Source organism: Lampetra planeri, chromosome 2 (assembly GCF_965212315.1).
Source record: "Lampetra planeri chromosome 2, kcLamPlan1.2.h2, whole genome shotgun sequence".
NCBI classification, from domain to species: Eukaryota; Metazoa; Chordata; class Hyperoartia; order Petromyzontiformes; family Petromyzontidae; genus Lampetra; species Lampetra planeri.
The window spans coordinates 9,907,935-9,921,973 of record NC_136108.1 but is presented as its reverse complement, the minus strand read 5'-3'; the positions used below and the strand labels follow the sequence as shown (position 1 = coordinate 9,921,973).

General features: G+C 47.5%; 1 protein-coding gene across 3 annotated transcripts in view; it reads left to right on the top strand.

Moving 5' to 3' along the window:
• CTDSP1 (CTD small phosphatase 1) overlaps window positions 1–14,039 on the top strand; it is a 52,370-nt gene that overhangs the window by 19,701 nt on the left and 18,630 nt on the right. The window lies entirely within an intron of this gene.

Genomic DNA, 14,039 nt, shown 5'->3' with positions numbered 1-14,039 from the left:
CGTTTGGGTGGCGGCTGGTTTGTGTCGCGTCTGCTGCATGCCCATTCACAATCACTTAATACTCGTTTTATTTATTTTTCCCCAAAGTGAATTCCAATTGTGCTATCGGCATCACATTTCAACGTGAGGAAAATTTAATTTGGAACTCTGGCAGATGGAAGTGCACCACCCTGCTTCGGAGAAATACCCTGGGGAAGATGATGTTACATAACTGCTTCTGAAAGCCACTTCAGAAACCTCTATGCACACGAGGCATTTTTTTTGGTAATACGCCATATATCTCAACAAGAGCAAAGTTTTTCTTCTCATAACTGGAATCAGCCAAATATAGTGACAACCCAAATTGAACTTGATGTAGTTTTTGTCCTGTTGGTGACTCAGCGGAGACCATCGGCTCCCCACCGCATTCAAAAACCTGATTTAATCATGCGTGATTGAAACTCAGATTGAAATCCAGGATTGCCTTTCCCCGACTCACGGTGGACACGGTATGGCGGGGCGCGCCGTGCTGCACGCGGAACACGGTGTACATTGAGTGAGCCGTGTGCCAGCAACGCGCCGCGCATGAGCTGCTGGTCAGGAGCAAGATAACCGCGCTCGACAATTAATATGTTCCCACTGTTTAATACGCTCATTTCGAAATGCTTCACACAAAATCCATCTACGAGATCGCAAAATGATTGCAAACTAAAATGAATACTGTACAAATGTTTAATGGTGAGCAAGCCAAAACCACGTATAATCTGTTAGCGTTACACAATTACAAATCGGCTCTCTGTGTACATTGGGTCATTATTTTGGTTGTGGTCAAAAAAAACACAAACGACGGACCATGGTCTTTTACAAGTATCAGCTCGACTGGAGGGATGCAGATGACATCAGGGTGTATCAGCTGTAACGAGCGCCGCCTTTTGATGTTGCACCATTTGTTCTGGAGAGCAGGGACCGGTCAACACATCGTCCTTTGACTCCTACGTTTAACCTTCTCGGATTCCCCCCCTCGTGCCGGCGGAAGCTCGCATTCTTCCCAGCCATGGTGCGGACGTGGAAATCGCTCACGTGCCATGTAACAGAACACGCTGCATAGAGGAACGCGTGTGGCTTCCCGTACGTACGCATGTACGCATGCGGCGACCGTTTCTTGTCGTTCTAGCTTGCTGCCATTGTAAACAGGGCTAAGTTTCATCCAGGTCTGTCGAGGTCAGGGGCGACCCAGAAAATATTTATGCACCCGCCTCTGTACAGGCGGCACTATAAATGGGTACATCACTGCTAGCCGATCAGCAGTTCACGTGATGGGGGGGGGGTAAAGTGTGGGTACTCGCAGCTCTTTGAAGACGTCTCGCCAGCATTGACGAGTGGGACAAAATACCCTCCAGAGAGCGGCTCCAATAGAGCTCTCTCTCTCTAATGTGGAGGCTCTGATGTCAGTAGTGGCTTGAGAAAACAATTGCAGCGTTGCACCTTTACCTCTTAGTACCCGGTTACTCCGCTTCCAATATCCCTCTCACTGTGGCTACTAGACACACGTGTCTACTGCCGACAAAAATCGGTGAGAAATTAAGCCCCGATTGTAAATACTTTGTTGACTTTGTTTGATGCCAACATATATTGCGCCTGGCCCCACCTGCTTGTGGTCGTGAGAACAGAGGCGTGAACCTGTTCACATTTTTTTTTGTCTGAACTGCATGACAATAATAATAATAGCAACACTGTCGGCTGTGGTGACCAGAGGCTATTACCGTGAACTTGCCCTGCAGACTCTTTCTTCCGAGGCCGATAGTTTGACACTTGCAGCGTAAAAAATTTAATTTTTGTGTACCCTCAGCTACAATTTAAAAAGTTAAATCATCAACCATGATCAATCCATTGCTATATGCGGGCCTTCCCAAGCTGCTGCTGTTTCTCACGATTTTACGGTGTAATGATCCATCTCGCACCTGTACGAGGGCTGATTTATCCTCGGTGGACGCCCTCTCAAACGCATTACATAGCTTAGCTGCAACAACCTGGTCTTCACCTGAGGACGGCTGCTTGCGTTGAGGCCGAAACGTCGTGAGAATTATTTTATTATGTTTTATTTTTATTATTTTATTATTTCCCTTCTACGTGACTTTACCGAAAGAACCAAGAAGATGCAACTCTGTTGTTCGGCATGACATCATCCCTTCTAGTGATGTAACTTCTCGAGGCCAACTTTTGTTAAGTTTTTAAATATATATAAAAAATGGTGAATTTCATACAGAATGTTAATACAAACTAGAGCGAGATGTACATGTAAGGACCAGTGAAGGATAAGTGCAGTCAGTATAGGTGGAAGTGAATGTATTAGTGTGGAGGTGGTTTAGGATGGTGTGCGAGCGCGTGGTGTGCAGTAGATGTGAGTCTACTGGTACACCAAGCCTGGAACAAGGGCTTTGGTGACATCACTGTCAATTAGTGGCAAATTGTGGTTAATGTTGTTATCTTTTGGTGTGCAGCAAGTGTACGTAGCTGGTGCAGTAAGGGGTGTGCTATTTAGAGTGTGTCGCTGATGTTGATAGGGTTGTGTGTTTACATGTGCATATAGCTACTGCGGTGTATGGAGTGAGTTTGCATGTTTTGTGGTGCTGCAGAGTGTATGCATGTCAGTGTCCGTGTGTTTGGAGCCGGTGTGTTAAGGTGTGTGCGTCGTGTGGGCATCTTATTCTTTGAGGTGTGTGCGGGCACGTGTGTAAATGATGGTTTAAGGTGTGTGTGTGTGTGGTCTGGGGCTGTGTGGTGTGTGCACGTGAGCGCGCACGCGGTGTTGTGATGGACTTGACTGATCACAGCTGCCTTGCGTTAGCATGGGGCCCGTCCGGGGGGGGGTGTGGGGGTTTTTTTTGTGAACACGTCAAACACCCACTACAACTCACCCTGTAGGCAAAAATGTAAATTTTTTTCGTATTTTAAAGGTCATGTGAGGATTCTCTCCATGTCCCTCCAATTATTTTTACTTTCTCCAGGTGGAATTGGTCCTGGAGACTCATAATTCAGCTCTTCCGCTTTCAGACTGCACGTGTGCACCGTTAACACAGGGAGTTCAGCTCATAGGCCACGATCAGATGTTGTGGGATGCACCCTCCATGCTCCTGGAATAGCACAAAACTAACACAAAGATCCCCATATTTAGCCTGAAGCAGTCTGTTGGTGCTCGCTAACAGCAGCACTTGCCCAGTCTGATCAAACCCTACAAAGAACCGCACATGTAGACTTTACAGACCTTTGGAGCTAGTTGTGTTATCGAGCACCGATGAAGACCGGAGCTGCGCGCGAGGGGTGGTGTAGCCAGAAACTATTCCCGGACGCCTTTGTCTTCCCAGTCGTTTTGTTTATCACAGACAGATGCATGCCAACTTACATACTCAGGAATGCAAAAACACGCATGAAGTTTCGCCTTTTAGAAACCACTGAGACAAGTCCAAAAACCCACGAACATGAAAAACCCACTAACACGAGTACACACAGGCACGCATCAACACGGACGCACAAACATCCACACACGCAAATGTTGAATTCACTGCATCGTCATACATACAAATAGCCTTTAAATGTAACCTCGTATTATTATCCGCGCTCACGATGCCTTTCTGTTTTGGGTGTGATGGGTGTGAAGGGCCCTCCTCATTCGGAAAATGTAGCACGTAAAAAAACGACACACCTATATGTGTGTGCAGGTAGGTATGTGGATTATATACATATATCTTTTAAGTAAAATGATCGTAACGCGTATATAAATGGGGTGATTACTGTGGTGTATAAATTATCCAATGTGTTTTTCTGGATCGACCGCTTGTTGTCTGGCATGCGTCTGATGTTTTGTTCCCAGTACTGACTTAAGTTTGGTTGAAGACGCTCGCAAGCATGCGGAGCGAAACGTCGGCCATCATGCCGAACAAATATGCGGTGCAATCCGACAATACATGAGAGCTGCTTTAGTACAACCGTGAGAACGTATGCAGTGTGTCTGTTGTACACCATTCTTGCCATACTGCATGAAGTAATACGTAAGCTCGCGATCACGCGTCTTTTACATGACGCTTCGCCATGATTAACGACCTCTTCTAAGATTATCTGTCCAGCTTGGAAGAGTAGGCCAAATGCCCTATAGAAGAGGTGCTCTGTAGAGCTCAATCTAGCTCTTCAGAGCTCTCCACAGTGGAAGCCTTTTCTCCAGCGGTGGAGTGAGAAAGTCATTGCAGAGGATGCACCTTTAACCCTTTTCCTTTTGTGATCAAAGACGCAACCCTCGCAGCGAGTGGCGAAAGGGCCCCAGCAAATTGTCCGTCGTCGGAATGGGAGACGGCTTTTAAAATGGAGGTTAGTTCAGGTTCAGCCCCGACCCCTTTACGACCACACCTCCTCCTCCTCCTCTGCATGTTACAAAAAAAAAGTGGCGGAGGGGGGGGAAATGGTCGGCTCGTGGTACAGCGTAAACACATTTGGGAAGAAATGGCTTGGGAAGGGTTTAGCGGGAACCATTCCCGTGGGGGGGGTGGTCGTGGGGGGTTGGGGATACTCGTGCTGTTGGCTCGCCTCCATCAGACCGTCGTTGGACTGCCGGGGGCGTTTGCTGCCGTGCGCTCGTTAAGCCCCCATTGGTGGGTTGAGATGTGGCGCTCAACGCTGACCCGGGATTGAACCGGAGCAGGTCACGCGACTCGAGTGACCAGCCATCCTGACCTTGCAGAGACCTCCCCCCCCCCCCACGTGGCTGGCGAGACTGACCGAGCTGCGTTTAAACAAACAGCCGATTTGTAAAGTGCGGCGCCTTTGCCGAAGCCAAACCAAACCCCCCTACTACCCCTCTAGCTTGCAAATTTGAACGACTTGGTGGTTGGATGCGTCGGAGGGAGCCGTGGTTCTTAATGCGTCTTTTTTTACATAAAGGTGCTCGTTTAAAGCCAATGGGTTAGTATTTAAAATCAGTTTAATAGCGAATAAACAACAACGACTTTACGAATCATTGATAGAGGGCTGGAAGGGGGTCGCGTTAAGTTGAGTATTATTATTGGTGGCTTTGTTGTGCTGCGCAATTCTTGAGTGGGGTTTTTTCTCCCCAAAAAGCCACATTAAAAGGTTACGGATTGCACGTCTCAAAGAGGCTTAGCGCTCGGGGAGTTGATCCCCTTGCTCTTTGATCAGCGTTTAACAGCCACAACAGATACACGGTAGATGCAAGGAAAGGCACAGGGACCGTGCACTCCCTTCACGTGTGCTTTGTAAAATTTAGAGCAGCTAGAGAGGACACCTACTTGCAACCTGAAAGTTAAACTCCTGGGTCTCCACCAGGTTTGGCTTATATGGGTCGTGTGTGTGTGTTTGTGAAGGACAAAACGTGTGTAAAATCGCCATTCCATTCAGCTTCAAGTTGTCTTCAGCAACAGCTGAGGCCTTGGCTCTCCCGTGTGCTCTGATGGTTGTGATACTGTATGTGCTGTTCGGCATGGAACCGGAGATTGTGGCCGGACAACGCCTGGTACAACTTGAACACCGGAGAGATATACAGTACAAGCTCAGCCAAGGAATGGAACGCGCCAGGGAGGATATCCTCCGAGGAGATGGAGCGATGAAATCCGTTCATATTCGGGCGCTAGGTGCATTATTACAATGCGGGAGCGTGAGAGGTGGTGGCAGCGGCTTGCGGCGGCCTCCATCCGCCACTGGATTGATGATGGCTCATGATTATTTTATAGCCGTAAAAGCCTAAGTAGTATCGTTAAGGCATGTATATGATGTGTGTACGGTGACTGCAGATAAGGGCATGCAGAAGACATGCTTGATTAAGCGTTGCTTTATGAGTTGCTTTGACTTGATTGGCACTTAGTTCGGCTATGGTCAATAAATGTGTTTATTTAAATACGTAATTTTTAAATGAATAAATGTCACCGTGTGTGTTGGGCATCAGACTGTGTAAGGATAGCTTGGGCGAACAGACGCATTAATAACTGGTCTGAACACACATTCACACGTACATTTTCCTCCCCTTCATATCTGGTTGTTGAGTGTATCTGTGAGGCATTTACAAAAATATAAATATCGCAGCAAATATAGGGAGGGAGGAATTCCTGATAAACCAGTTTCACCTGTCAAGCTTGCCATTGTCAGAATACGAATCGCTGTCTGTTGAATGTCACTTTTTTTTTACAAATGTGTGTCTATGCACACAAAGAGTACAGCAGTGTGCATAGACTGCTGTACTTGGAATGCCACCAGGAATGGTCGTGTGTCCGTGTTTTGAAAAGGCTCTATGTTGTCTTAGTTTTAGCTGTCTCTACCACATGGTTTTTTAACACGGCTCTCCTTTGTCCAGGTCTCAATTCACCCCTTCAAAAATAGATGCCTACTGAACAAGTAAAGAAAACACAAACATGCAGCGATGTTTTCGGATATTTAAGCTAAAACTAAACTATTTTTTTTACCAGGTAAGGCCCACTGAGCTATATAGTATTTTTCAGAAGCGACCTGGCCACAAATGAAAGCTTAATGAAGTGGTTTATCATGTGGAAATTTATAGTAACCAAATAATGTACTCTAAACGCATGTTTCTAAATGTGGAGGGGAAAATCGGAGGACCCGGAGAAAAATCCACGCGAGCACGGGGAGAGAGAGGCATCATGGTTGGGATCGAACCCACAACCTTTTCTATACCAGGCGAGGTAGTTAACATATCACCACTTGTATGCATAGAGCTCCCACTATGTTGTTAAGAATACAGTATTTCTTGTTTACCGAGGTAGCAAGAATGGCTTGGCCATGAACTTCACAGACCACACATTGTGCTCTCCGCTTGCAGTCTGCATCACAATCCGCCAATACCTCGAAGGGAAAGGCCAGAGCAGAGATATCCGATTACTTAAGTCACTGATAAATCAGATAACGCGAAATAACAGTCGTTGGGGAAACTCAAAATATAATCTCTATTTCCACGTGGGATTCACCATCGACATTATTAATCTCATTTCGCCACCTCGTTTGAACTTTCTCATTTTTTACTGACCAGTTCAGATGATTTTCGTTCACTCAACTAGCTTAAACGTAACCATTCGCACATCACAAGGATACATTAAGGAAAGAACATCGTAAGTAGTCGATTCGCAGATTCACAACTCCGCGCGGGTATAGTGAGCATGATAATAGTTTTTTAAATCCATGAATCGATAGAAAATTAGATGCCCCCTTCTCCAGCCTCGGATCTCGCCCTGTGTATCTGTTGCAGTTGCTTAGTGCACAGAATCAGGAATGGCAGAGGGAGTTAAGCTTGCTGTATAATAGCAGACAGCGCTGCATTGTTTCCAGATCCGGAAAAAATAAATCCCTGAGATAATGGGGCGAATGCTGTGGTCAAGTTTCAGGAAGCTTCCTTTTTATGTTTTCAACTTGACTTTGTTCGAGTAACCAGTATCCCGAACACTCAAAGTTGCCTTTAAACAAACTACTGTATACCGAGTGGTTTTGCTAATATCTGCACTGGCCGTTTTACATGAACGTGAAATATGTATATACCTATTTATTGTAAAGCCTGTGGCCTGACAAAGCCGCAGTTATCATTGCGTGAATCGCTCGGAAAAGTACTAGAAAAACAACACACGGGATATCGCACGTACATTAAAGTAAAAATCATAATCAAATTTGATGACAGCCCTTTTTGTCATTCCACTGCTGCAAACAAGCCGAACCCCCTCCTGCTACTCTCATTCATGGAGGTTGTTTGATCATACTCCAGCGAATAATGAAGGTTGATGAGGAGGCTAGTGGGGGGGGGGGGGGTTCAGACATCACTCGCCACCAATATTTGCCGTCACCTGGAATAGAAGCCAAGTGACCCGTGTGTATAATGCTGCGCGCTAACCACGATGCCACCGCTCCACCCTCGTATCAACACCGCATTGTTTTATCTTCGAAAACTTTCACGTTGCTGTCATCAAACGCAACCCCCCCCCCCCACTTCTAACAATTGGAACCGGACTGTGTTTACGATGCGCGAAAGTCGCTCTTGCCTACAAGGCTGTTGGCTCTCAGACGCGTGTTGTCGGATTTTTGTTCCAGCGTTCTTAAGAAGCGGCAGGCTTCGAAAGCAGGTAACCACATTTTTTTTTCCTCCCGTCGGAATCGACTGCCGTTTCCAAAAGTCAAGAACGACGGGTAAAACGCTTCACCGTAGAACTTTAAGTAACGAGTGCACCCAATGCTCATCGTTGCAACAACGAAAGCAGTTTTAAAATATCTAGACATGCTATGTTTATCACGAGACATTTGTTCGAGCGTCAAACCGGTAACCGTTTTGTACCAGTTTTTTTTCCCTTCCACTTACAGGTTATGCAAATACACCGATTTTGTTTTACAACCCTCCTTTGTGACGCGTTTCGTTCGACAAGCCCGACCATGTGCACGTGCTAAGTCGGTCAGTCCCCCGACGAAGCTTCCTTAAGACGTCGAGCGAAACGTCGGATAGCATTGCCCCTACCCCCCCCCAAAGAAACCACAAGGCGCCGCCGTGGCAACATCCCGAAAACACTTCGGCGATAGAGAGCGCTGTGCAGGCAGCAGCAGCAACACGCACACGGGGAACGCGGGGGGGGGGCTTGGCTGTTTCGACGCAGAGCCGAGGACGCAAATTAGATTGAAAATTCAAATGTTGTCTCCGCCCTCTGCACTACCACCATCGCTCGGGGGGGAGAGAGAAGCTCGGGACGCTATTCTTTACAGGGGTGCTACTCCGAGATGTCGAAACGCCAAACATAGCATTTAAAAAAATCCGCATCGTGTACAGTTCGTCGAGATGAGTCGATTGACGCATCGCCGACCATCAACACAGACGAAAAGTGACTGCATCACGGACATTGTGCGAGAGCCGGGGTACTATGGAACCCCGGGGTACTATGGTAGTACCCCCCGGGGGGTACCACCACGAGGTTCAAAATATCGCGGCCGTGTTTCCACCACGTCGGGGTTGACCGCGTGGGCCGTGCCCAGGTAGAGCCCTGCCGGTGTCGTGCGGGGGGCTTGCTGGCGCCCGCGTGTTGTTCGACGTTTCGCGATCGCGCGCGACGGGGGAGGAGGGGAGCTTCACGAATCGAATGCAGTCGCCGGGTTGGGCTACGTACGGTGCGAAAGAGGTTCAACATAACATCACGAGGTTCATCGGTGCCACGTGCGACGGGGGAGAGTTTTTATTCGGCGATCCAATTCAGCACCGCGAAGAAGCTGTCGACACGCGGTGCGAAACGTCGGACGTTGTTGTGCCGAACCAAAGACGTCGCACAAACCCGAAAGTTTTTATTTTTACTGCGCTCGTATGGGGGGGGGGGGCGAAGTATGGACGACAAAGCACGGAGGGTTCACTCTGAGCGGAGGTGGGAGGAGGAGGAGTTGCTTCATCTGCGAGTGGCAGCTACAAAGTGCGGAGGGCTCCATCGTGCCGTGCGAGGTGACGGGGAGTGGACACGGAGGGGGGTGGGATGGGTAAAATGGCGAGAGGAGGAATCCGTTGTGTTGCTGTCAGCCTGCAGCTCCCTCCTCCCTCCCCTCCCACACTCCCCACGCTTCTCTCTCTGCCGCCACCACCACCAACCACCCGTCCACCCTCGCTCCACGCTGCTCCTTCAATTCTCCCCCCAGCCCCATCCACGCTCTCGTTCATACTCCCATCCCCCCTCCTCCTTCCTGCTCCCCACCCCCTCCTCGCTTGCCTCTCCCTCTCTCCGCACATCTCATACTATGCTGCTTCAGCCCTTCTCCACCCACTGTTACCCTTCCTTACTTCCAATATCCTTCCTCCTTCCCCCGCTCCTACTTACCTCCCTCCTTCCCTCCCATTGTTCTCCTCGAGACGCTCGCCCCATCCACTCTGCTCCCTCTCTCACGTCGCCCGCCCTCCTCCTCCTGCTGCTCTCCTCCCCTATGGCCACCCTCTTCCTCGCTCTGCTTCTTCTCTGCACCCTTCACCCCCTCCCTGCCCAGAGCGGTACAGTCCGGCGTGCTTATATCAGTGATGCTCAGGGTGGCGTTTCACAGACACGCGTACATGGAGGAAGGGGAACGTGTACTCTGTGTGTACTGTGTGTGTATACTCTGTGTGTGTGTACTCTGTGTGTGTGTACTTTGTGTGTGTGTACTCTGTGTGTGTACTCTGTGTGTGTACTCTGTGTGTACTCTGTGTGTACTCTGTACGTGTGTGTGTGTACTCTGTGTACTCTGTGTGTGTACTTTTTTGTACTCTGTGTGTCTGTGTACCTGTGTACGTGTGTACTCTGTGTGTGTACTCTGTGTGTGTACGTGTGTGTACTCTGTGTATTCTGTGTGTGTACTCTGTGCGTGTGTGTGTACGTGTGTGTGTGTGTACTCTGTGTGCGTGCGTCAGCGTTTTGGGGACATTATTATGGAGCGCAGCATAAAATCAGCGGAAACCTTTTTGCAGCAGTGGGGCTTATCAGGAGGAAGTGAAATAGTGCAGCTGCGCATTGCAGGGGTGGGGGTCACATGGGATGTGGAGAATTGAGTTTCCTGTGACCGCGAGAGGATGGAGAGAGGAGCCCACTCGGTTGATTTTGAGAGCTGCTCAGTCGCTCCCTCCGCTTGCCTTCTCCAGCGGTCACGCATTCGCCGTTTGTTGCAGCGGTTTGATGTTCGAGTACCGAACTAGAAGATTGGTTTGAGAGCTTATCCGTCACTCTTCCGCTCGCCCTCTGGAACGCTGGCTCGTCGTTTCCCGCTTATTGTAGAGGTTCGTGGTTGAGCCCAGCGGCCGCCCTGATTAATCTTGTGTGTTTATGAACCGTAAATACGAACCGTCTGGTTAACAGTGGACGTTAACGATCCCGTGATCTTAGAAAAATAATCGGCCATTGTGTGCTGTCGTGATGGTCCAAAGTTTCCAAATTTGATAATTATACGAAAATTTGATAAATTCACGTAGCAACATTGACTCATACTGATGAATTATGCTCATCTATGAAACCTAGTGCCTTCCTGATTGCCAAATATATTACACTCTTATCATGAATACTTATTTGTATTCAACATAGCTGAAATCTTTTTCTTAAAGCGAGATGCAGCCTGAAAAGCAAACGAGCAAATATTTTTTTTGTGTCCTGAGCTGTTTGTTATAACTTAAAAGTTTCTTTAAGTCCAAGAAAACCCTTTAAAATGAGTTCGAATCCAGGCAGGTGCCTGTGATAAAATCGAGTTCCCAAATGTAGTGAGTTGATGGTCTCAGCCTGGTCATAAATGACTGCATAAAAACACCCCATCACATTAAATTTGCTTGAGCAAATCATTGGCTAAATAGCAGCTCTGAGAATTAAAATATATGTTTAAACCTCACTCGCACTTCCAGAGTCGGGTGGAAAAATGCTTCCCTTTACTGTATGGGCCACAGGTCACTTAATTGGGATGTCAGAGGTAGCTCTGTGATATCCACCTCCGTAGGCCATTTGATAACAAATGGTCGTACTGCTGATAGCACCATTGGGATAAAATTGGGGGGGGGGTAAGAAAAAAAAGTGTTGCACTCTGTCATAGTCGTCTAATAATGATCTCACTGTGTGAAGGATGTATCGGAACTTGTGAAAGCGGGAGCACAGTGGCATCACAGGGGTGCAATAATGGTGTGCTTGACCTTAACATTAAAGACTTGTTTGTCATTAACAAAACCTCAAAACCGGTGTCCCAGCGTCCTAGAACAAGCGACCTTGATGGACGCCACGGCTGTCTTCCACTGCACACACCGTAAATCTCAGAAATGAAAAGCAGCCAAAACTGAGAAAACTGTCGCAATGGCGAGGAGTAGCCAAGCAGTTTGGGGGCAGAGTACACCAGTCACACCAAGTACCGGTAAACATATCCCTGGCTAGAGTGGCGAGTTGCCACATGTCCTGGTTTTTCCAGAACATCCCTGTTCAATGTAGTTCTCCTGGGAAATGTAGCAAGTAATTTCCAAAATGAATGCTGCTAGGCTGGCATGGAGTATAGATTATCTGCTTCAGTAAGGCACTACCACTTGAGTACCAGGTATGCCCTAGCCATAATCCTGCATTAATGGACCCTAAATTAATATAATCCTATGGGCAGGTTTATAAAGTATAGATGCATGGACTGTGTGGCTTTCGTTAACAAAGCGAAAACTAAATTGCATACCAAATGAATTGCCGGAATTAATTCCAAGACTTTTTTTAGCTTAAATTAAGCAATGAATGCACTACTCAAGACAATGCATTTAAATGTAGTTGTCCCTTGTGATGGGTCCCGGTTGTTTGTATCTCACAAGTGACAACCCTGACCAACTACGGTACTGTAGTCGACCAGCAACTGTTACTGTACCACTCTCCCGATGACTAGATCCCAACTCCTGCCCAATCCGTGGTTGTTTGTTAGGGCCCCTTTTCACTTTTGTGTTCGCTTATCCGTGTTGGAGTTCATTGCACAAGTCGGGGCAGAGAGTGCTAACAGAAAAAAACAGCTCGATTTCACCAGAGAACCCTGCTCGTGCGCTTAGCTGGGAACATCGCAGTTTTTCTCGCTCGTGAATCACGGGCTATTTTTCAGGAATAACATTTTGCCTTGGTCAAATTGCGTTAAGGACTTTGTTGGAAAGGCCTGCAAAGCGCACTGATGTTTATGGTTGCAGAGAGTTGGCGGATGGGGCATGTGCCATTGCTAGCACATTTTGATGATCGCGAGGTTAAAGGAGAGTGAAATAAAAATGTTGGAACAAACAAACGTTACAAAGAAGGTTCGGAGTGGGTGTGCTGAGCCAGTGCCGCTGCCGAGTAGCTGGGAGTTGTTTTGCAGGCGGAGTTTGGTGGTGCTGATGTTTGGAGATTGTAAACAGGGTGTGCGCGTGTGACGACACTGGGACTTGTGTAAAAGGGGGCTAAGTACGGGGCAAAGAGCAGGTCATTGTGTGCCAAGCAAAGTGTCCTATGGCTGTTTACAGACAACAACAAGCCACGCTTCTGCCAAAACATTTTGGTCACAATCCTGTCTGCCTGCCTGTGTTCAGGACAATAATTTCTTCTTGTGAAACACGAACAGATTACGCGTCATTGTTTATCAACTCTTGTGTGCTTAGTGGTAATGTGTAGAGTTGTGAACACGCTGCAAAAAGAGCCAAAATGATTTGCTGCTCAAGTGAACATTCAGGCATTGGTGGTCATCTTCTGTTCACAGCGCTGCACGGCCAGTGGTGGAATTCCACGTTCATATGGTGGGGGTCAATCATCTCGCCATTTGACAACCAATGTTTACTTGCCTTCAAAGTGGTACTTATTTTATTGGCCTCTGAAGGATGGTCGGATGTCAATCCCCAATCAGGATGTGAACTCGCAATCTTCCGTCACTCCCGATTGCGAGCCACAAAGAGTAAACATTCAACATCCTTTGTGGCATTTAAAAAGTTATTTTAACATTAATATAGATCTATTATTTTTCTACCTACGTGACTTTACCGAAAAAAACAAAGAGTATTTATGGTGCAGTTGCACAGCGGTTATTAGCACATTGCGCTAACAACCCAGCCATGTGAGTTTTATTCCTGGCCACAGCTGACATCAGTGGCGAGAGTGATACTTGAAAACCGAGTCCTGGTTTCAGCCCCCCCCCTTTCACCCTACTTTACTAACGTACACGACACTAACATGGTGAAGTATGGTCAAACAACTCTCATGATCGAAATGGCATGGGGAGGCCTTCATCCAACAGTGGATAGACAAAGAGCTTTAAAAAAAAGATACATTCGTAAATAATTATTGCAGCTCACCATGGACTTAAAACCAACCGCATCGTAAAGCTGTTACATTATTTACACGGTACAAGGGTTATTGTACAAAGTTAGTGCTAGCGACGCTCATAAACACATACACATTTTTGAAATGCAAGGTCGGAGGGAAAATGGGTGCCACAGTTTGACCTTTCACAGGTTTGGCCTCTGCCTCTCCGTCACCCGAGCCCAGCCCCATTGCTTTTGTCTGCTCCTAATTCAAAGCACCCATCGACAATGCGCGTGCCACTTTGTCTTT